The sequence below is a fragment of the Euprymna scolopes genome, chromosome 35 (assembly GCF_053919585.1).
Source record: "Euprymna scolopes isolate OS-2025 chromosome 35, ASM5391958v1, whole genome shotgun sequence".
In the NCBI taxonomy this organism is placed as follows: domain Eukaryota; kingdom Metazoa; phylum Mollusca; class Cephalopoda; order Sepiida; family Sepiolidae; genus Euprymna; species Euprymna scolopes.
Window position 1 is genome coordinate 79,925,903 of NC_136516.1, and position 24,356 is coordinate 79,950,258.

The following is a 24,356-nucleotide window of genomic DNA, read 5'->3' on the forward strand; positions in this document are numbered from 1 at the left end:
AATTGTCACTGATTTCTATAATTTATTAAAATACTATTAATATACTTTCTCCTCGCCTGATTTCATTCTTTACTTCCCCTATCTTATATACCTGTGTGTATATGTGTATATGTGTGTGTCAATGTATTTACTTTATGACCGTGTGTACTTAGATTTATATATTTCTATATTACTTGTATACCCTCCCATGTTTATTCAATCCATTTGTATGCTTTTATGTGTGTATGCATCTATCTGTACTCTTGCCAAATAATTTGTATTCATATGTATTTCTATATATATAGTTTATGTAAATTATACATATTTACGTGTGCGTATATATATGTGTGTGTGTGCGTTGTTGTATATTAGTATATGACTGTGTGCATATATTTGTGTATGTTTTGTATGTATGTGTATACATAAAATTATATATATATATATATATATATATGTGTGCTTATTTGTATTCTGTTGGTTCTCTGTGGGTATATACATATGTATTTTATTATTTTTAATTTGGGTACTATCTACCTGTGTGTCGCTACTTTTTAGTATTTCGTTGATTTAATTACTTCCTTTGCCTGAATATATTTATATACTTATATGTAAGTGTACTTGTATCTGTGTTCTTAGTAATACTGTCTTGAATGTATTAATTTGTGATTTAATATGACTTTATATCTATACTTAAATAGCTTAAACTTTCAACTTAATAGTATAGTCACACCTTTACTGATATGCATGTATATATATATATATATATATATATATATATATATATATATATATGTATGTATATATGTATTGTATTCTTTTTATATACATAAATATTAGTAGATTTTTATTTATAATTATTAGTCCTATTTAATTTATTTAATACCCTCTTATGGCTAAATATGTTATATGAAAAAGATAATAAATATTAATTATATTCTGTTTTTATTATTATTATTATTATTATTATTATTATTATTATTATTATTATTTTGTTTATTATTACGGTATTTCCGCTTAGATTGAAGCACAAAAATAGAATAAGGAAAATTGTTTATAGTTGTAGCTAGTAGTGTGTTTGATGCGAAAGACTTACCGAGGGGAACCATGGATTATAGCTCAGTCGAGCACCTGTCATCAAAATAATGGTAGAAGAGAGAAAGGTTCACAACGTCTCTTCTTTGAGACAGAGACTGCAGAGATAAGAAAAGGACATCGCCCACCAATTATCCTAGTCGGTCTTTTATCTATCGAGACAGGAAACGATGTTCTGAGCCGCTCATCCTTAGATGTGGATAAAGTACTCCATCCTAGTGTTATGTAGTGGGGTGTACACATCCGGGTCGACATTTATAACGGGGTACACAGAACGGCGACGGAATACGACATCTATAATATAAATCTCAATCGTCGGTTTGTATGCATGCATGTATGTATGTATGTATGTATAATTCTGTCTGTCTGTCTGTCTGTCTGTCTGTCTGTCTGTCTGTATGTATGTATGTATGTATGTATGTATGTATGTATGTATGTATAATTCTGTCACTTACGCAGATTGGCTGTTCAATCCTCTTCACCAAATCAGAACGCACTGCAAGGCCAATTCCACCTTCTCGTCTCAGCCCCGATGGTTTTCCTTTCCAAAAAAAGGTGTATCCCGAGCCCACTTCCACCAATTGATCCTCACCACTCAATCGTGTTCCAGACAATGCCGCTATGCCTATGCTGTACCTAGCGAGCTCTCTTGCAACAATAGCTGTCCTAAGCTCAGGTCTTTCACTATCCAGGACATCTAGCAAAGTTCTCACATTCCAAGTAGCAACAATTAGGTTATTCCTCTCCTGATAAAATTTTGATTTTCCTTGTTTATTATTTTTCTTCAACTTTATCTTGTTTCTCCTGCAAATATAGAGCAGCCGCCGACCGCAGGAAGCCGACCAGCTAATAAAAGGGTAGACAATTTATAGATCACCTTTTCTAGGCCCTTCCCAAATTCATGGATGAGCAGTGTATACCTATATAGGCTGCTCAACCGCCAGATCATCCACCGAAGTTGCTTCCACCCTGTAAGCGATTTAGTCGACGATGTTAGATAAATCACTGGCCGCCTATGTGCAGATTTGCAGCTATGCACTTCCAGCCCGCTAAGCCTGTGCACGTTGCCATTCACCTATAGCCATAGGACTTTTACTTTTTTTTCTTCGAAAGATATCTGCACATAAAGATCGCGACACAACATGCTTGTGCTACACATATTGTACCCTCTCGCACCCTACCATTAGTTGCACAGTGACAAACTGAAATAGTGAGATGACTGAGCAGTGGCATAGTGTGCATGTTTTATTATCACGGAGTTTTAACCTCTCCGGCAGCTGAACATATACACACACATACACATAAGCAAGCAAACATGCATATGCATATATATATATATATATATATATATATATATATATATATATATATATATATATACATATATATATATATAGTTCTCACAATATAGTAACCCTCCAGAACTTGAGAGGGAGGCTAACAGGTACTACACCTTGCCCAAGGGTGACCTGAAACTATGCAAGGCAGAGGCGTTCATCTTCCTGGGGTAGTAGGTATACCCGCATACACATAAGTGACAGAATTATGATGATGCGCTTCCCTCTTGCACACAGTAGCTATATGACGATTTTATCTGTGTATGCCCCTACCATGGGTAATGATAAAGACACCATCACGGCGTTGTACCGAGATCTCAGTCGTACCATTTCCTCTATTCCTTTATTTGAGAAGATCTTACTCATGGGTTATCTAAATGCAAGGGTTGGCAAGGATCATCACACCTGGGACTCACTCGAGCGGTTTGGTGTAGGTAGGATCAACAGTAATGGTCTGCATCTTCCCAACCTATGCACTCAGTTTGACGTTGCTATCTGTAAAACTTTCTTCAGCCCCAAAGAGTTCGATAGGTTTACCTGGATCCATCCTCGTTCAACACAAGGTCACTTTATTGATTACATTATTTCCAGGAAGGCAGATTTGCGGGACGTCTGTAGTGTGCGTGTTATGCGTGGAGTTGAATGCGGCAAAGATCACTTTTTGGTACGCGGGAAGTTGAAAATTTGTATAAGGAGGAAGTGTAGGTTGGGTGGTGTTGGGATTCCCAGGCGGGTTGATGTGTCCAGGCTGGATGATCCAAGTGTACGTGAAAAGCTTCGATCCGTAATTAATTCTGCTGATTTTAATGGGTCGTGGGCGCATTTTAAAAATACAATCTATGAAATAAGTGTAGATGTTCTTGGCTTCCGCAAATCTAAACATCAGGATTGGTTTGATGATAATGATTTTGAAATTACTCAACTCTTAAGTGCTAAAAATGAGTTGCACCATAAGATGTTGTCTGCCTCTCATAGAGGTCGAGAGTCCCTCTAACAGTTACTTAACGCAAGCAAGGGTTTTCTCCAAAATCGACTCCGCCAAATGAAGAATCAGTTGTGGGCTAAACTCGCCAACCAAATCCAGCTGGCTTTTGATTGTAAAGACCTCAAACTCATGTACCATTTGCTTAAAAAAGCTTTTGGTCCTCAAACACTATCTACATCTCCCCTACTCTCAAGTGATGGAAATGCCCTTATAAAGGATCCTAACAAGATTCTCTTTCGTTGGACCGAGCATTATTCTGATCTCTTTGACAATCACTCTAATGTTGAGGAGGACGTCATCAATGATTTTTTATCACAACCGAAGCTTATCCATGAAATGTCTGTGTTCCCATCTGAGAATGAAATTAGAGCTGCAATCAAGGAAGTGAACGTTGGGAGGGCTCCAGGACTTGATGGTATTTCTGTGGAAATCCCCTTACATGGGGGTGATAGACTTGTTCATGAAATTCTTCATCTTATCACTGACGTCTGGAAAGGTGTTCCCGTCCATCAGGATTGGGTTGGTGCAATTCTTATATCACTGTACAAGGGAAAGGGGCCCAGGACTGACTGTGGAAGTTATCGTGGGATAAGTTTGTTGGAAGCAGTTGGCAAAGTATTTTCCAGAATTCTACTCAATAGATTGTTGAAGTATATATGTCCATCTGTTATATTTAGTTTCATTAAAGGGTCTTATAATATTGTTTGTCGTTGAGAGAAAGGTTATCTTAGAGAGAGATGCTTCGAAAGAGAGAGACAGATGTTCTTGTAAGAGAGATTTATTAAGAGGGATTGTTCATGTTATGAGAGATTCTTATATATTAAATGTTGATTCCTTAATTGTGTTTATGGAAGTAGAAGGGGAAGAAGCTCTTGGAGTGAGGAGACAGTGTTCACTGTTCAGACATTGTGTAGACATGAGATGTCGAGACGTGTATGTAATGACATTGTATAACACAGACATATAATACAACAAGACGACGTTCTACCAGAATACAGATGAGTTTATTCTTCACACGACCGGCCGTGATTTCCTTCACATTTTAGTTTCAAAGTGTCGTCTCGCTTCTAGACGTTCAGACTCTCTCTGAGTTTCTCACTGACCGTCTTCTTTTACTCTAAAGGTTTTTCTCTATCCCTAGAACTTTCTATTTTCCGTGACGTCATACACATGTTAAAACATGTGCCTTCTTTCACGTGTTCTGGACATGCGTGTCCAAAACTTTTCCTATTTCTACAAAAGGAATTTTAACCTATACTCAGTAACCTATTTTTCCAATATGTTAAAAACATTATCTTATAAGCTGCATTCTTTCAATTAAAAATTTCATAACAAACTTGACAGTTCACATTCTTTTCTTGAAATATTTTATCTCTATTCTAAACAATCGTTTGTTTGACATTTTTAAATTCTCACACGTAATCTATTTCTAAACCTAAATTACGAGGTTCGAATTTCGTCTATTGCTATTTCATTTTCATTTTAACTAATCCCTCTATTTTTATACTTACATGAAAAGGGGACAGCCCTTATCAAGTAACATCCCTCCCTTCCATATTTCACAAAAAAAAATGTATGCATTTTTAAATTCAGTACATTTTTTTTATTTTTACATCTACACAACCACACGGCTAGAAAGATCAGGCTAAAAAGACAGAAAACAAAAAAATCTCTTTCAGTCAGCCCTCCACGGCCGACTTAACAATTATTTATTTTTTTATAAGATTAGAACTTTTCTGATCTTCGTGGCATTTACTTTTTGGGTGTAGGGTCTTTACCTATGATTCACATCAGCTATTTTCCAGCCACCCATATGCCGCATACTAGAGGTTTTCACCTTTCTCGAAATGGACGACTTCCTTCGTCCCAAAAGTGTCCTGGTCTCTCTTTCCGCATGGTTATTCTTATCAAGTATGGCTTTGTTTTTGTTTTTTTTTATTCTATAACTATAACTATATTATACGGGACATACCAAAGCTCATATACTTAAATCTTTGTGGTTGGCTTCAGAAGTTTTAGATATACCTTTTTTTCTCTCATACGGATTCACTCGGATTTCCTTGCTTGGATTCTTGAAACTTCGACGAGGATTTAGAAATATCACCCCTTACTAACTAACACTTTTCTGCGCCCAACACCTTAATTGCGCTCTAAATTCTATCTAATAGCCCGATTTTTTTTTTGTGATTTTTCTTTTCTCTCATCAGAGCTTCCAAGATCCAGCAGATATATCCCACATTCATGCGTCTCTAAAAAAAAATACAAGGTTATATCTTTCTTACGTAATCTACGGAATATTTTGCCTGTCTCTTACTTCATTAAGCTATATGTGATTGCTTCGGGACTACCTATCATCGGTTCACTGGTCCCCTTAAGAATTTTCGTATTCTTTTCAACGCCTGTTTATCAATTAAGCCAAGACTTACCACTTGTTTTGAGTCGTTACGTGCAACCAGCTTATTTTAAGCACTTAATTAACCAGGTTCCCAAATTTTTCGTATAGGGGCACATCTTGTGCTTATCAATCCCTACCAAGTCACCTTTCTTGGAGAAAAATTTTTAGGATCTCTAAAAAAAATAACAAAAACTAATTGCTAAAAAAACATCTTTCTTACGGCTTATCAAATCTAAAACCTCTCCAAATACCCGTTCACGTAATTTATTTTGTCCCACTCTTAAAAGTCTAACTGATTTCTAAGCCAACCATTCGTCTTAACTAGTTTTATTTTCTCCTAAACTGTTTAAATCTAATGTATATTTACTGCTGACTTTGAATTCTTGCTGTGAAAATCAATAACATTTACATTAAGTATAGATTTACAATATTGTTTAAAACACATTTTCAAAAGAAAATACCTTAATACATTTAAACATTTTGCAACAAAACACAAAAAAATAATAAAAGTTCGTTACATTATACATTTCAAAAGTCCGTTGACACAAAACAAAAATTTGTCCCTTTTTCAAAGACCAGAACAATTGAATCATACCAAAAAGCCGAAAATTATTACAGTGCATAAATTTGATTTCATTCTGCATCTTTCTTTTTTCTATAGTGTATTTTATTTATTTTATTTTTTTTTAATAACACAAGTTTTAAAAGTACATCGGACTTTGACACATTGTTACATGATTGACACTTGATTTTTAAACAAAGCTGCTTTGACCCGCAAAACATTTCATGACACACATTTATTTTGTTGTGTGTATGTGCTTACATAAACAAAAGAATTAATTTCAATGAATTATGCACGGTGACTTGTGTTTACTACTATTTATTCATTACTACGGATTTCTTTTATGGCATATCGCCCTTTTCTATTTTTCTTTTTTTAAATATTTCTTGTATCTTTTGTTCTCTGTGTGCGTGTGTGTTCAATTTTTTTTTTTTGGTTCGCATTTCTGTGATCGTGTAATTTTTTTCCGTGGTATTATCTATTTATTTATTTTTTTAATTATCTTGGACCCTTTTAAAACGCTGTGTTTCTTTTTCTTTTTCGCATTCTGTGATCGTCTAGTAATCGTTGTGTTTTTTTTTCGTGGTAACGCCAGTTTCTTTTTTTTTTAACCCACCCTTGCATGAGTGGACTAGTCACGTACACCAAATTGTGTTTATGTTATATTTAGTTTCATTAAAGGGTCTTATTATAGTGTTTGTCGTTGAGAGAGAGAGGTTATCTTAGAGAGAGATGCTTCGAAAGAGAGAGACAGATGTTCTTGTAAGAGAGATTAATTAAGAGGGATTGTTCATGTTATGAGAGATTCTTATATATTAAATGTTGATTCCTTAATTGTGTCTATGGAAGAAGAAGGAGAAGAAGCTCTTGGAGTGAGGAGACAGTGTTCACTGTTCAGACATTGTGTAGACATGAGATGTCGAGACGTGTATGTAATGACATTTTAAAACACAGACATATAATACAATTTAATTTACCTTTTTGTAGGAATCACAAACACAAGACGACGTTCTACCAGAATACAGAGAAGTGTATTTTTCACACGACCGGCCGTGATTTCCATCATCAAGAATTCAAAGCTTCACATTTTAGTTTCAAAGTGATCGTCTCGCTTCTAGACGTTCAGACTCTCTCTGAGTTTCTCACTGGCCGTCTTCTTTTACTCTAAAGGTTTTTCTCTATCCCTAGAACTTTCTATTTTCCGTGACGTCATACACATGTTAAAACATGTGTCTTCTTTCACGTGTTCTGGACATGCGTGTCCAAAACTTTTCCTATTTCTACAAAAGGAATTTTAACCTATACTCAGTAACCAATTTTTCCAATATGTTAAAAACATTATCTTATAAGCTGCATTCTTTCAATTAAAAAATTCATAACAAACTTGACAGTTCACATTCTTTTCTTGAAATATTTTATCTCTATTCTAAACAATCGTTTGTTTTACATTTTAAAATTCTCACACGTAATCTATTTCTAAACCTAAATTACGAGGTTCGAATTTCGTCTATTGATATTTCATTTTCATTTTAACTAATCCCTCTATTTTTATACTTACATGAAAAGGGGACAGCCCTTATCATGTAACACATCCGTTATTCCAGAAAACGGTCCTAATTATCGGACTTGAAACCAACTGTACCAATTACTTATCTAACAACTTTCTGTACACAAAATACAATATATATATATATTTATATATATATATATATATATATATATATATATATATAAATATATATATATATATATAAAGGTGACAGAGAGGGAGGTAGAAGAGGGGGGTGCAGAGAACACTTATCGAAGCACTTCCTGCTTCATTATTCTATGAATCATCAAGATCCTCGTGGCCCGTGGCGCAGTTGATAGAGATATTGAATCTCTACGGTCCCAGATGTCTGAAGATAGCGGTTTCAATCCTACCCAAAGCTGACCAGAGGCTTATTTGGCCAAAAACATGGTGCGACGACAACAACTACGGATGGCAGTGATGCTGAGAATGCAATTAGGAGATTCGAAGTTCCTATCCATCGCGGTTATCACCTGACGAAGACCAGAGGAATAGTTGGCCGAAACGTCGTGAAACAACAACTAATAAAGATGAGAATAATAGTCCGCAATAAATAAATTAATATAAATAATACTCATCTTAGTAATGAATTCCAATTAAAATAATATCAAGATCAATAGATTTATTCTAAAACTTCGATCGCAAAGAAGAATGTAACAATAAAAGATTGGCGGTATACGTCAGTCCGACTTCCGGAAGTGCAAGACTCATGCATCAACTGTGTACATAATTTGTGTATAATCTGTGTTTTAATGTCGATGGAAATATTCTCCCGGTCTTTATACTAAGTGGAAAAGTTTATGGTCAAACTTTAACAAAAAACACTCGACAAGCTAAAACCAATATATCAATAAATTTATTCTAAAACTTCGATCGCAAACAAAAGAGCAAAATAAATTTTAAATTAAATGTAGTAGAAAGTTGTTGAATTCTTTAATATGTGACACGCTAACCATATAACAGTGGAAAATTAACTTTTAAAAGTTTTAGACTGATATCTCTCGCCTGTTTTCCTACCCTCTCAGAGAACCTGCACGGCAGCTTCCCGAAGTACCAGTCAATTTTGGTGCCATTACATTGTTTTGGTTTTTTTATTATTATGTGTGTTCTTTTTTTTGATGGCAAAGAATGATAAAGATTGTTTTGCATCAGTTATTGCTGAGTTTTATTTTCCAACATGCAAAAATCGATTAGCAGTGAATGGATCTCGATATACGAGCAATATCAGAAACGCTAGTCCTGATAACCTTTCCTTTGAATGGTTTGAAATATTTGTAACCAAAAGAAACGTGAAACAACTATGGAAGGTTTGTTGAAAGAGATAAGAATCAGGTATAATTGAGATCATTTGTCTAATTGGATTCATTCGATTTGCTCTATAGCGTGCCTAACAATAAATTTACTTTCGATTGAGTGTGACTGACAATAATTTATTTCTGGCAAGGGCGTTGCTAAACGTAATTCTATTTTTCCTAGGGAATGGCAAACAATAATTCTACTTCTGAAAGGGCGTTGTTAACAATAATTCTACTTCTGCAAAGACATGGTTAACAATAATTCTACTTCTGCAAGGGCATGATTAACAATAATTCTAATTTTGCAAGGGCGTGGTTAACAATAATTCTACTTCTGCAAGGGCGTGGTTAACAATAATTCTCCTTCTGCAAGGGCGTAGTTAACAATAATTCTCCTTCTGCAAAGGCGTGGTTAACAATAATCCTTACCTTGGCAATGGCGTGGTTAATAATATATCTACTTCTGAAAGATCGTAGTTAACAATAATTCTATTTCTGCTAGGGCGTGGTTAACAATAATTTTACATCTGCTAGGGCGTGGTTAACAATAAGTCCGTGCTAAGGCGTAGCTAACAATATTAATATTTTAGTCCCAAATAATTCTATTTTCGAGAGAGCGTATTTCAAACTAATTCTATTTTCGTGGGGGCGTAAATCAATATAATTCTATTTTCGCCAGAGCATAGTTAAAAATAGTTTTATTTTCGTGCGGGCGTAATTCAAAATAATTCTATTTTCGTGAAAGCATAGTTCAGAGTAATTCTATTTTAGTGAGGGCGTAATTCAAAATAATTCAATTTTCGTGAGACGTAATTCTAATAATTCTATTTTCGTGGGGGCGTAATTCAAAATAATTCTATTTTCGCGAGGGCGTAATTCATAATAATTCTATTTTCGTGAGGGCGTAATTATAAATATTTCCATTTTCGTGAGTGCGTAATTCAAAATAATTATATTTTCGGGATGGCTTAATTCAAAATAATTATATTTTCGTGAGGGCGTAATTATAAATAATTCTATTTTCATGAGGGTGTAATTCAAAATAATTCTATTTTCGTGAGGGCGTAATTCAAAATAATTCTATTTTAGTGAGTACGTAATTCAAAATAACTCTATTTTCGTGAGAGCGTAATTCGAAATAATTTTATTTTCGTGAGAGCGTAATTAAAAATAATTCTATTTTAGTGAAAGCATGGTTCAAAATAATTCTATTTTCGTGAGAGCGTAATTCAAAATAATTTTATTTTTGCAAGAACGTGGCCAACAATATCTTTTTTTTCGATGTGGTGTAGCCAACCATATTTTTTTTCGATGGGAGCGTGTATGACATTAATTTTATTTCCGCCAGGGCATGGCTAAAATAATTTTTCATGTGATGGCGCGTGATTAACAATAATTCTACTTCTGCTAGTACGTCGCTAACCGTTATTGTAATATCGGTGGGGTGTGGGTGACAATGACTATTTCGATTTCCACTATGGCGAGGCCGCCAACACTTCTACTTTTACTAGGGCGTGCCATACGATAATTCTATTTCTGCTAAAGCGTGTTTGCCAATAGTTCTATTTTCGCAAGTGGCATTGCAAACAACAATTGTATTTTCGCTAATACGTGGCTTACAATAATTCTATCCACTCTCTCTCGATCATGTTCTAACTAGACGCATTGTGATCCACGTGTTTATCACGTTCACCCCAGCAATGACCGTAATACCGCATTTACTCCATGAACGATCCAATTTTTAATATCACCAAATGTTTTAATTTAATTTAATTTACAAAAAAATGTAGTTACTACACTTTGATCCTAGAGTAAGCCTGCATAGTACTAATTGGTAATGCTTGATCTGTGAGTTATTCACAATTATCCGTACTGAAACGCCACTCGGCGTAGATGAGTTGATTCGGCTTCGGCAAAGGAAAAAGTTATATGGAAATATTAAATTGATAGGCACTTTCTTGCCGGAAGGCGTTGATGTATTTCTACGTACAGCGTCCGTTATTCCCAAATAGTCACGGATCTGGTACCAACCAGGGTCAACATTGCTTCAATTCGTTTTGTTTAATAAAACTGGCGCGTCAGCGTGATTATGACATATATGTGAGTATTGTGCGATCCTATTGGTTACAGTCAACTTACGCACTTCCTAACTTCCAGAGGAGTGCTACCGGAAGTGGTGACAAGGTAAATCAGTTCGTTCGCTTTATTAACTTTCAGTTTTGTTTTGTTTTTTATCTGAAGAGATTTATTGAAATAAAATATAAGAAAATGCTTCAAAAGAAAATTATTTTAAAAAATACGGTGAAAATAAACAAAAGTATACAACTAAATGTAATGTTATGACCCTTTTAGGCCGTTATCATAGCGTAGTATCCGTGTTAACGGTGGCAAGCGGGGTCAAGGGTCAAAACATTATTATTATTGTTATTGTTCTTATTAATTGATTTCAGCGACGGTGGTCGCTGGATCAGTTATTATGATTAGAAGAATAAACAATTAAATCGCGGAAGAAATGACTGACGTGTGAATCGCAAAAGGAATGTGAAAATAGAAAATAGATGTAAACATTATTTTGGGGTTTGACTGAGACACGTAATTAGGTGACGTAAGAGAACACGTGATGTAGTTAGTTTTGGAGAGATTCAGGGAGTTGAGATTTGACTATCAATGCGGACAGGCGTCTAGACAGGGGTGGAAAGACATCTAGGAGCGGGCTGTCAGAATAGAAAATGTAGACGAACTGCAGATCCTGTGAAAACCATTTGAGGCAACTGTAATAAATTTATATTATAAAAATATAAAGAGTTGTTTTATGGTTTCACAAGTAAGAACAGATGTATCCATTGGATGGTGCTGATCGTTTCATGGTTCGTCACGGAGCGATGGGAGATAGAACTCTTCAAGAAAAAAAATGTATGAAGCATATATTATTCTTCTTACATATGAACTGTAAAAATATCCCGTGCAATAAGTCTGATACAATATGATTCGGTTTACACGTCAATATCATGTCCTCCTGGCTAAACAACATATATACGAATAATACGTTTATTATCTGTCTGTTAAAAGAACAATATCTCATATCCACTAGATAACACATGGCGCGTTTTAATATATCATCTCTTCCAATATAATACAATATACAACACTAAATGTAGCACGATTAGTCTTTATTAAGAAGTTCATTACTTAAAAAGATTTGAAAAAGTAATTTCAAAAAGTCTTTACGAAAATGAACGCAAAAAAATGTTTTCAATAATTCTTTTAAAAATAAAACTAATTTCAATAATTCTCAATTAAAAAAACACCGAAACAAAAACCTATTCAATTATTAAAATAAAATACGCATCAAGTGCGCTTGAAATCCAAATCACAACGTAATATGTAGGAAAATAAACGAATAAAATAAATGAATTTATTTGTTCATTTATTTTCCTTAACATTACGTTGTGATTTGGCTTTCAAACGCACTTGATGCGTATTTTATTTTATTCAAATTAAATCAACGTTTTTATATGGAACTCACAACCTTGACGTTATTCTCGCGTCGTCTACGCACTGTTCCAATATTTCAATGGTTATTTAATAATAAAAAAGAAAGATCGGAAAAACGTAGTAAAAAAGAGTGCATGCAAAGGGGAGATGTAGGCGTGAACGAAAAAAGGGTGAAGGAACTGATTTGCCTTGGCGCCGTTTCCGGTAGCGCTATGTCGGAAATTAGGAAGTACGTTAGCTGACTATAATCATTTATTGATTGATTGTGGGTTTGTGTGCAGCTTTTAATTCGTACGCAAGTTGAAGAATTAAACCATCGATCCCGGCTTGACAGAGGGCACTTCATCAAAGAACTTCCTGCTTCATTATTCTATAAATCACCGCATCAAGATCAATAGATTTATTCAAAAACTTCGATCTGAATGAAAACGCAAACAAAAGAGGAAAATAAATTTTAAATTGAATGCAATGGAAAGTTGTTGATTACTTTCATGTGTGAAATGCTAAAGGCAAAAATGGAGAATTCATTTTTAGAATATTACTGTATAACTGTTTCATTGTGACATCTCTCCCCCCTCTCTCTCTCTCTCTCTCTCTCTCTCTCTCTTTCTATATATATATATATATATATATATATATATAGAGAGAGAGAGAGAGAGAGAGAGAGAGATATTATCCTACTTTTCCAACCTTTCTATCTATCCCCCTCCTTCTATTCTTATCCGGGTTTGGTTTAATATTTTAAACTCTCCTTCGCCCCTTAATTTTAAATTCCCCCTCGCCCCTTATAAACTTCCAATGTCTTGTAAAACTTAACTGATATATGATTGAAGTTCTCCCCCGCCCTTTTTGAGCTTTTCCTAATATCTTTTTTTTCTAATATCCTTTTTTCCTAAGCATAATAATTATTTCTGTAAAGTCTGATGAAGTTATCAGATCGTTGATACGATTCGCTAATCGAAACATGTGTAACTAAGCAGAAAAAACCGCTAATATATATATATATATATATATATATATATATATATATACAACGTAATAATGGGAAAATAAAATAAACAAATATTTTACTTGTTTGAAATTTATCACAAATATATTTCAGAGGTATCCTCCATCTTCAGTGTGTTGTTTCATTTTCTTTTCTTTTTTTTTCTTCCTTGACATGTAAATTTGGAAAAAGAAATTTGTAAAGAGCCGCGTGTTGTTGCTAGCAGTTGTGTTTTGAAATGTTTGAACTGTGCGTGGGCAACGCGAGAATAACGTCAAAGAATGAGAGTTCATATAGAAACACATGGATTTGAATTAAATTTTTGGAAACAACTAACTTTGAAACAGTCATTTGATGAAACAGTTTTCATTTTCCTGTATAAAAGTGCCCAGTTGAGGGTGAAGAAGTTAATGTTTTTAGCCAAGTTTTTCGGTATTTGTTGTCTGAAGGGTCGCGCTTCAAAACGATACTGATCTTGTGAAAATCCATCGCCTCTATCGAAAGTTTTAGGCAGACATGCAAACATACATACATACATTTATATATTAGTAGCTCAAATTTTCGAACCAAACCGAGTAAAAAGCTTGCCCTATCTCTGAATCCCTTTTATGAAAAATTCCAAATGTTTAGACCAGAAATTGTCTGAGTAATTTGTTAGAGACCTCAGAGGTAATTTTTTTAAACTTTGACCACTATTATGACCCCTTAAGATTTATTGTTTTGTACTCAAATCAAGTTATTAAGTTAGATCAATGCCCAAAAACTCCATATCTAAAATTTCAATTGTTCATATCTAAAATTGCCGGATGAGTTTGGTAGAGTTCTCAAAGGTCAAGTCGATGAACTTTGACCCCTTAACAGCCAAATTTCTGGCCAAAAACGGATTACAAAGATTTTCCTAAATCTCCATACCCTGTATATCAAATTTCGAGTCTGTAGACTTAAAATTGACAGAGTTATTGTGTAGGGGAATGTAAACAAACAGATACACACACAGATATTTTCACTTATATATAATATTGATTTCGGAAGTTAAGCAAGTGAATTGGCTCTGTAGCAAAAACATGAAATGTTCAAGTATATATATACATATATATATATATATATATATATATATATATATATATATATATATATATTTGTGTGTGTGTGTGCCTGTGTGTGTGTCTATACTTTAAGATTATTCTATAGAAGTATAGATATATAAATATCAATACTTTTCTCCTACTTCAATTGCAAACTCATGTATCTTTTAAATCTAACTGCAAAGAAAAGAATAGAAAAATCAGTTTGCATTTTCACTTAGAATTTAAAAAAAGAACGCAACTTGTTCAAGTTCAAATGGTTCTCTCTAAAGAGAATAGAATGAAGTAATATACCGAAAAAGACCTACTTATATTTAAATCAAAATATTCAAGAACTAAATGCAACAAATTACAGTTAATAGTTAACAGTTAATAAACAAAATCCCCTTTTTCAAAACGAATATGCAAATTAGTAAACTTTGCAACTAATATTGCATATACACAAGCATTATATAAAATAAGGTGGCGCGTCTGTTTAGTGAAGTTGAATTAATTATAATTGATAATATAGGGTGTTTGGACTGTCTCTTTTCAATTTTCATTTAGATAATGCACATCCATACAATACAAAGTCATATATAAATTCGGGGAATACTAACCAATTTTCGCAAAGCCAATTTAAAACAACTATTCTACGATATAACTATCATATTTGGCACTAGCCGGGCCTTTCAGTCGTAGACGTGTCTCTTTTCTCCCGAAATTCATCATGGACGGCTCTGTTCTTGAGAAATCAATTTTGAATCTTTCTGACCTTTCATTCTCATAAAATCTTTCCTGTAATTAATATATTAAATCTATTGCTTTCTTCAGCTTTTCGTAAAGTCGTTTTATCTATCTCTCTAAACACTTTATCACGTCTGGTGTTATTCTATATCACTGCAAGTCTTCTATCAGACCATGTATGGGGAACTGTAGTTATATTTAGGCTGGCGAATATATATTCCATTTGAGGAATATTATTAATAAGTTAATAAGTTGCAGAATAATATCTGCAGTTTGCTTGGCCTAACCATTTCTTTTTCTCTGCGACCGCGCTCTTTCTCACAGACTTGATGTTGCTAGTCGCAATCTTTTCTATATATCATACTAGCATGGGTGCCCGGAGTTGCCCGGGTGTTTGGAGATGTATGCTGAGCAATAAAAAAAAATATATTTTTTTTAAATTTCACCCCTATTATGACGCCTTAACATTTATTGTTTTGGGCTCAAATCAAGTTATAAAGGTAGATCCATTTCTAAGTAACCTATACCTACAATTTCAAGTGTTTAGACACCAAATTGTCGGAGGAGATTGGTAAAGTACTCAAAGGTGAATCGTTGAACTTTGACATTAATTGCCAAATTTCTGGCCGAAAACCGATCACATCGATTTCCCCTAAATCTCAGTACCCTGTATATCAAATTTCGAGTCCGTAGACTAAAAAATGCCAGAGGTATTGTGTAGGGAAATGTACACACACAAACACACAGATATACACACAGACAGACAGACACTTTCACTTTTATAGATATACTATCATGGGTGCCCGGTGTTGCCCAGGCATTTGGAGATGTATGTTGAGCAAAAAAAAAAAAAAGTGTCAATTTTTTTAACTTACATCCCTATTATGAACCCTTAAAATTTGTTATTTTCGGCTCAACTCAAGTTATTAAGTTAGAACCATGTCCAATAAACCTATATCTAAATTTTCAAGTGTTTAGACCAAAAATTGTCGTGGAAGTTTGGTAGAGTTCTCAAAGGTCAAATCGTTGAACTTTTGCCCCTTAATCGCAAAATTTCTGGCCGAAAAACGATCACATCGATTTTCCCAAATCTCAGTACACTGTATATCAAATTTCGAGTCCGTAGACTTTAAATTGACAGAGTTATTGCGTAGGGAAATGTACACACACAGATACACACACAGACACTTTCACTTTTATAGATAAATAGATAGATAGATAGATAGATAGATAGATAGATAGATTATGGCGTGTGTTCCTCAGAACTCAGAATTGTCTGATTAATTCCCTGTTTCTAATGTTTTAGCTCGTTAGACTCGTTGGTCTTGTCTACATGAACTCGATGTTTGCTACTTTATTGTAATACAGATTGCTATGAGGTTGGTGCAAAAATAATGTCGTTTTTTTACGTAACTATATCTAATAATAAACGACATTATTTTTGCACAACGTTAGAATAGCTTCTTTCTCGGAATTGCAGGTTTATAGAACTCTCTCTATATCTATCTCCCTTTCTTTCTCTTTCTCTCTCTCTCTTCCTCTATCTCTCTCTTCCTCTCTTTCTTTCTCTCTCCTTCTCTCTCTCCCTTATTCTCTTTCTCTCTCTCCCTCCCTCTCTATTTTCTCTCTCTTTCTTTCTCTCTTTCCCTCTTCCTCTCTCTTTCTCTCCCTCTATCCCTCTCTATCTTTCTATCTCTTTCTCTCTCTTCCTCTATCTATCTATCTATCTATCTTTCTTGCTTGCTTTCTTTCTTTCTATTTCTCTCTCTCTCTGCTGATTGTTTTCCTCCTACTTATTACCTTGATTTCAAAAAATAAGGCTGATAACATCTCCTGTCTTTGCGATAGTCATCTTTCGTTCCTGTTCGCTCCTTGCATCAAGTGGATTCATTATCTGAAGCGATTTCAACAAAACAGACAGGGAAGGCGAACATTTACTTAATAGACTGAGGCGATTTTCATTTATGATTCAACCCAGAACCGCCCTTTAGGGAAAGCTGGATTTTACCCTCATCAAAATACGACAACTTTGTTCTCATACGAAGTGTAGGTAAATAAAAACTCTATATCCAATTTAAAGTTTTTCTTATGAACACAAACAGTACTGGTCGCTGACCGAACACATGGTTTTCTTCTTGCTTTCCCTTTTACCCAATAAAATCAATGAACACATTTTAACAAATGGAAAACGTTTCTATTTGTGTAGATTATATCCCGTTTTATTTATTATACGTTTGCGATATTCTCAAGAGATTTGCGATCGGTTCCTTCTTCGCCTTCGTGGCCAAGAATTGTCTAGATCCTTTTATTAGATTTGCCCATGAAGTCACTATCGGCTAAAACAGTTCGGATTAAATAAACCAACGTTATGAATAATGACGCCCTTACTCCGAAAATAATTCATAGCATTCTCCTTTTTCCTTGTCTTTTTTTTTTTTGTTTTGTTTATTACCAGGAAAAAATGCCGCAGGTTAAATTTAACCTGGACAAAGGCGGCCATATTTTCTTTTTGTTGTCGGCCATTTTCATAACGATTTATTTTGTGGCGGGAACGTTCTTTGCTTTGTTCGGTTAAGTTAAACAATATCTAATTCGGATTCAAGGGTCGCAGTTGCCGCAGATGCGATAAATATTTACTCACAAGTCTTTGCAAAAAGCGGAAATGAAAAACAGACAGGGACAGAAACAAGAAAGGATATTCCTAAAGTGTGACATTTCAAAGATAGAGCTTGCTATAGAGATTGTTGGTCGTAACTTAAATCTGAATTAAATTTAATAAAATAACAATAACCCGTACTTTAAGATGTGAGGTGCCTTAAATAGGTTCCCAGATATGTTTCGTATTGTTCCTTTCATTAATAGTACATACATGAAACTTTATTCACCTTCTCCTCCGGCTGTAATGCGCGTTTGTACCGTTCAAACAACGGCTGGAAGGTCATATAGAAGTCCTCTAGTGTGAGCGTAGCAATGATCTTCGTTAAAGCCTCTTTCATTTCCTAAATTGGCACATAAGGCAAGGGTCTAAGATTTTCTTTGGAAAGTCATGGGGAGCAAGGCCTGGACTATAGGGAGGGTGAGAAACTCTCTTGATGCACATCTTGGTTAAATAGCCTGTTAGAAAAATTGAGTGGTGGACTGGTGCATTCGCGTAAATCATCAGTATCTTCAGTTCCTCGCGAATAATTGTGGCACAGTTCCCACACTGACATCAAATTGTACACTTTTTGCCACTATACACACAACGGTCATTATCCTTGAAATTCTTTATTTTACAAATCAACTCCGGCGTTCTGACTTCCTTACTCTTCCCATACCTCTCATCATCCCTCACGGACTGCCTACTTTCCTTGCATCTTTTATGCTACTCAAAAACTGATACTCGATGCATGCAAGATGGTCAAAAAGCAGCCTGAAGCATTCTACGCGTTTCTGTCGCATTTTTCCAAGTTTAAAATAGAATTTTATTGCATATCGTTCTTCTAAAGGGTCCTCACGTACATATTGTTTTTTAAATCCACTAACTGTGACAATCAAACTTTAGTAGGATGTATTCCAATTCCTACTGTAGCTGTTTATTTGAACCTGAAATAATAAAGTCATCTCAGAAGACGTATTGCAATGCTATACTGAATTTTCAAGTGTCCACGATAATTTTACATGCTTGTACAAAAGGTCTGGAAATCTTATTGAAGGCCGCGTTATAAATATTATCAAAACTTCAGTTGCTCTTATGATTCGCTGTTAGTTACAAATATAAAAAAGTGATATTTTAGTTCGACTATTACAAAGTATTAAACATTTTTTAATGCTCATACATGGATTAGTATTATTGACAGATGTATCGTCTGTTGTTTGATACGTTACATTTCAATTTCGAAATAGCATTTTGATTGCTCAGCGTTAATAACGCTGGATGCAGCTTATATAAGTGTTGTAGCTTTGTAAGCCGGTAATTATCATGACACACGGTCATATAATCACCAAAAAGTGTATTAGCAAAAAAAATGTCACAAAAGTACACGTCATAATTCTGCCAAGAATCGCTTTATAAATGCAGATGCAGCGTAATATAAGAAAGTAAATAGAGTCAAACCAGCACTCCTAAAAAAGAGCACTTAGGCCTATTAAAAATAGCCTGAGTAGCCTCGTCGGAATTTCCCAGACCAGAGCGCTAGAAGTAAATTTAATCTACTCGAAACACGGAAGGCAAGGGCATACTGTACTATTGTCGTCTATATACTTTATCGTTCGTACTTCTACAAAATGCACGCTATAGTATATACACACTTGGTTTTTGTGGTTTTTGTAACCAAACAATAACTTGTTAAATCAACAAAGTTTTATTTGCATTACATCGATAATATAACAAGCGAGAGAGTTCGGGTGATTATACGGTTGTGTGTGGCGGCGACGGCAGAAGTGTGTCGTATCTTCTCTTTCTTCTCTCTCTTCTCTCTGACTGACTGTTTTTGGTTCGACGTTTTTAGTTATATTGTCCCACATTCCTTGGTCGGGATCTAATTGATCGCTTATTTTGAGCCTCGATTTTTAATTTCGAATATTTATTGTTTTGCGTTTTAGTCATTCCAATCCAGTATAAATATTTCTCTCATTGTTTGGTGATCTCGATTCTTAGATCGGAACGTAGGATTGACGTCATCGCTACAGTTGGTTTACATCTGGTTTTGCGCGGCTCCAATATTCCCGGCGTTGTTCGTCACCTGTGGAATAATCAATTCTAGGACTACACAGAACAAATGTATCAGTTCTCTAAGTAAACTATTACAGAAATGACTCACTCTTTGCCTTATGATCCCAACTGGCATGTGTCCGCGATTAAAGTGTATAGTCAAATGAATAGAAAGAATATCGACCCAATAATATGTTAAATGCAAGCATGTTGATCGTCACTGGTTAAGTCGATTACCCCTGAAACGGGAGTATCATCTTACCTATTTACAATCAGATTCGTTCAAAGACTTCTATATCTGATTGATTGGTTGCAAAATTTCGTCGGTCAGTAAATCGTAAGTCTTAAATTTAATATTCGCATATCTATCACGGGATCAATAGGGTTTCAGCGACCCCAGAAGATAAGCAAAAATCATAGATCACTTCCGGTATAGACCCTCTTTTTTTCGATTGAGCCATGCATACTATAAACAAATCGATAATAAACTGACAGTTTAGGACGCTAACGTATTATTATATAGATGAAATAACGTATTATTATATAGATAAAATAACGTAGTAATATGTAGATAAATAGTGTGCAACCCCTCCACAAATAGAACCTTCGGTGTTTACAAATAAAGACAACGATTCCTTTATTAAAACATTTTGTATAATATTAAAAATAAACAAAAAAAAAACAACGCACAAAAAATATAATATTTAATATCACTTTTTTTTTATCTTAAAATAAATTTTTCCCTATGTTAAACGTTGACACTGTAACGAAAAACAAACCAACTTGGGTTCACGATCTATTTGATTGCAATACGTCAATTGTGTATTTTCTGGGGTCTTTGATACCTAATTGATCCGTGTCGGGATTATGTCTCAAAGACAAGTATCGTTGGTCTGTCATCAATTTTATATAGTCTTTGCTGGTCTGCAAGGTCTTTAATTTGAAAATAGCATCTCGGTCGGTCTCCTAATATTCAGTTTGGTGTAATATTTTGATAAGTAACTGTGACGATTAAATGTCAGTGTATTACTTTTATTCTGCCTTTACTCGTCTGTTACGTTTATTTCCATGAAAAGAGTTTCTTTCCAAGAACATTTCATCTATGGAAAACGTTACCAACAGAGATATTCGACGCGAGCTACAACAAGGTCATCTTCAAATCCGATAACAAAAAATACTTGTCATTAAACGTCCTTTTATAGTTACGAGGACGTTGTACGTTGTACGCTATGATACCCGAGCGTACAGCTAAGTCCCGCGCAAAGTGCTGGTATCTTTGCGAGTAAGTTTTTAATACAATATTTGTTCGTCTGCCTTGCGCATTTTATCATAAAATGTTTGCATGTCTGTCATGGTTAAGATTATAAAGCGTTGGATAGTCACGTCTAAGTTTATAAAAATGTTTGTGGAGCTGTCATGCTTAAGTTTATAACAGCATTTTCACTGGTTTGTTACGCTTAAGTTTATAATAGCGGTCTCGCTGGTTTGTACTGCTGAAATACATAACAATATTTTTTTAGTCAACAACAATTAAGTTTATACTAGAGATTCGCTGGTCTGTAACGCTTAAGTTTATAATAGAATGATAGTTGATCTGTCACGCTTAAGTTTATAAAAGCGTTTTAACTTTTCGGTAACACTTAAGTATATAATCGAATATGTGTGGTTAAGTAAATAATAGAATGTTATACATATTAACTTAGAATGTCTGACACGCCTAAGTCTACAATTGCGTTTTTGCTTGTTGGTAACGCTGTAGTAAGGTTAAGTCTGACAGGCTTAAAGTTATCATAGAATATATCTTGTTCTTCCACGCTTAAGTTTACAAAAGGATACATGTTGCCATGTTTCGCTTAAGTTTATACTAGGCGTTTGCACATCTGAAACGCTTAATCTTATAATAGAATATTTCTTGGCCTGTCACTCTTAAATTTATGGTAGGTTTTCATTAATATGCACGCAGCTTAATCGGTCATGTGACTTTTTTTTATTTTTGTGTGTGCTAATGAACTCACCTCGATTATTGCATTGCAACAAAATAGAAACGCCATCATCGTTTATGGCGCCATCGTCCATCCGTATTCAATGAAGCATTACGTTGGATTAATTGGCGTTTTGCCGCGCATCGAACAATTAATATTGGTTTTCTTTCGGTCAGTAATCAATAGGTTATTTATCAAAGGCAAGGAATTAACATTAAATGAATTTTCCCGGGAAAACTAAAGTTTAATGAGAAGGTTTGAAATGAATTCATTGAATAAGGATTTCTCTTAAAAACACACACAAACTACAGTCCTATACATGTAATGATTTTCAACCAGCAAAACATTTTTTTATTCATTTCCAAACGAAATCATCAGACGAAATGCTAAATTCTGTCTTATATTTATGTTTAAAATCGTAAAAACTCCAAGAAATTCCACAAAGGTCTCCTTCATATGTAATATATTGATGTTGGCATTCTGTGGATCCTCAGCATAAAAAGAGACGCCCTAATATTATTATAGCTCTTTTATTAAAATAGCAAAAGTATTTATCTAAGCTAGAAGGGACGCCCGGCGTACCTGGTCACGCTGAAATATTTTAATTTACGCAGATTTCGTATATATTATTATAGGGTCACTTTCCTCTCAATTATTATATATATATATAGATATATATATATATATATATATATATATAGTTATATATATATAATAATTGAGAGGAAAGTGACCCTATAATAATATATACGAATATATACTTTCACTACACCGATGAAGACTGAAGGATCGGTCGAAAATATGTACTTATGAGAAAAGTTTTTTAATTTTTTTTCATAATATTATTTTGTATTCCTGCACGTCACCAATTAAAAACGAATAAAGAAAAGTTATAAGCTTTTATACTTTTCGTATTCTTTTTTACTCATATATATATATATATATATATATATATATATATATATATACATGTATATATACATATATATATCTATTTAGATAAATATATATGTATATATCCATATGACATGAGTGCATAAGCTTGAATTGAAACCCGAACTAAAACTTATGAAGAAATATTTATATATATATATATATATATATATATATATGTATATATATATATAAGCTGAGTTCTTTTACCCATAATCGAAACCAAAATCAAAAAAATAGGAAGAATTCTTGGTTTTTATAAAACAATAGATCAATTGAGTTCTTTCAGCTATAATCGAAGAATTATTGATAAAATTATTTATAAAAACAATAAAGGACTTGAGCGTCATCAGCTATAATCGAGACCAAAACCAAAACGTATTAATAATTCTTGGTAAAATTATTTATTATAACAAATGGAAGGTTATAACAATTAAACGGCAGTTATTTAAAAAAAATATGTAAGCGCGACACATAATAACATACAGGCTATCGTATTAATATATAGATGAAATATCGTATTAATATATAGATGAAATATCGTATTAATATATAGATAAAATATAATATTAATATATAAATAAAACAACGTATTAATATATAGATGAAATAACGTATTAATATATAGATGAAATAGCGTATTAATATATAAATAAAACAACGTATAAATATATAGATGAAATATCGTATTAATATAAAGATGAAATATCGTATTAATAAATAGATGAAATAACGTATTAATATATAGATAAAATAACGTATTAATATATATAGATACAATAACGTATTAATATATGGATGAAATATCGTATTAATATATATATATATATATATATATATATATAATATAGTACTAATAGAGAGATAAAATAACGTATTAATATATATAGATACACTAACGTATTAATATATAGATGAAATAACGTATTAATATATACATGAAATATCGTATTAATATATAGATAAAATAACGTATTAAAACACAGAAAAAATAACGTATTAATATATAGATGAAATAACGTATTAATATATAGAAAAAATAACGTATTAAAAAATATATAAACTAACGTCTTACAATACAGATGAAATAACGTATTAATATATAGATAAAATAACGTACAAATATATAGATGAAAAAACATTAATATATAGATGAAATATCGTATTAATATATAGATAAAATAACGTATTAATATATACATTTAATGACGTAGTAATATAGATAAAATAACCTATTAA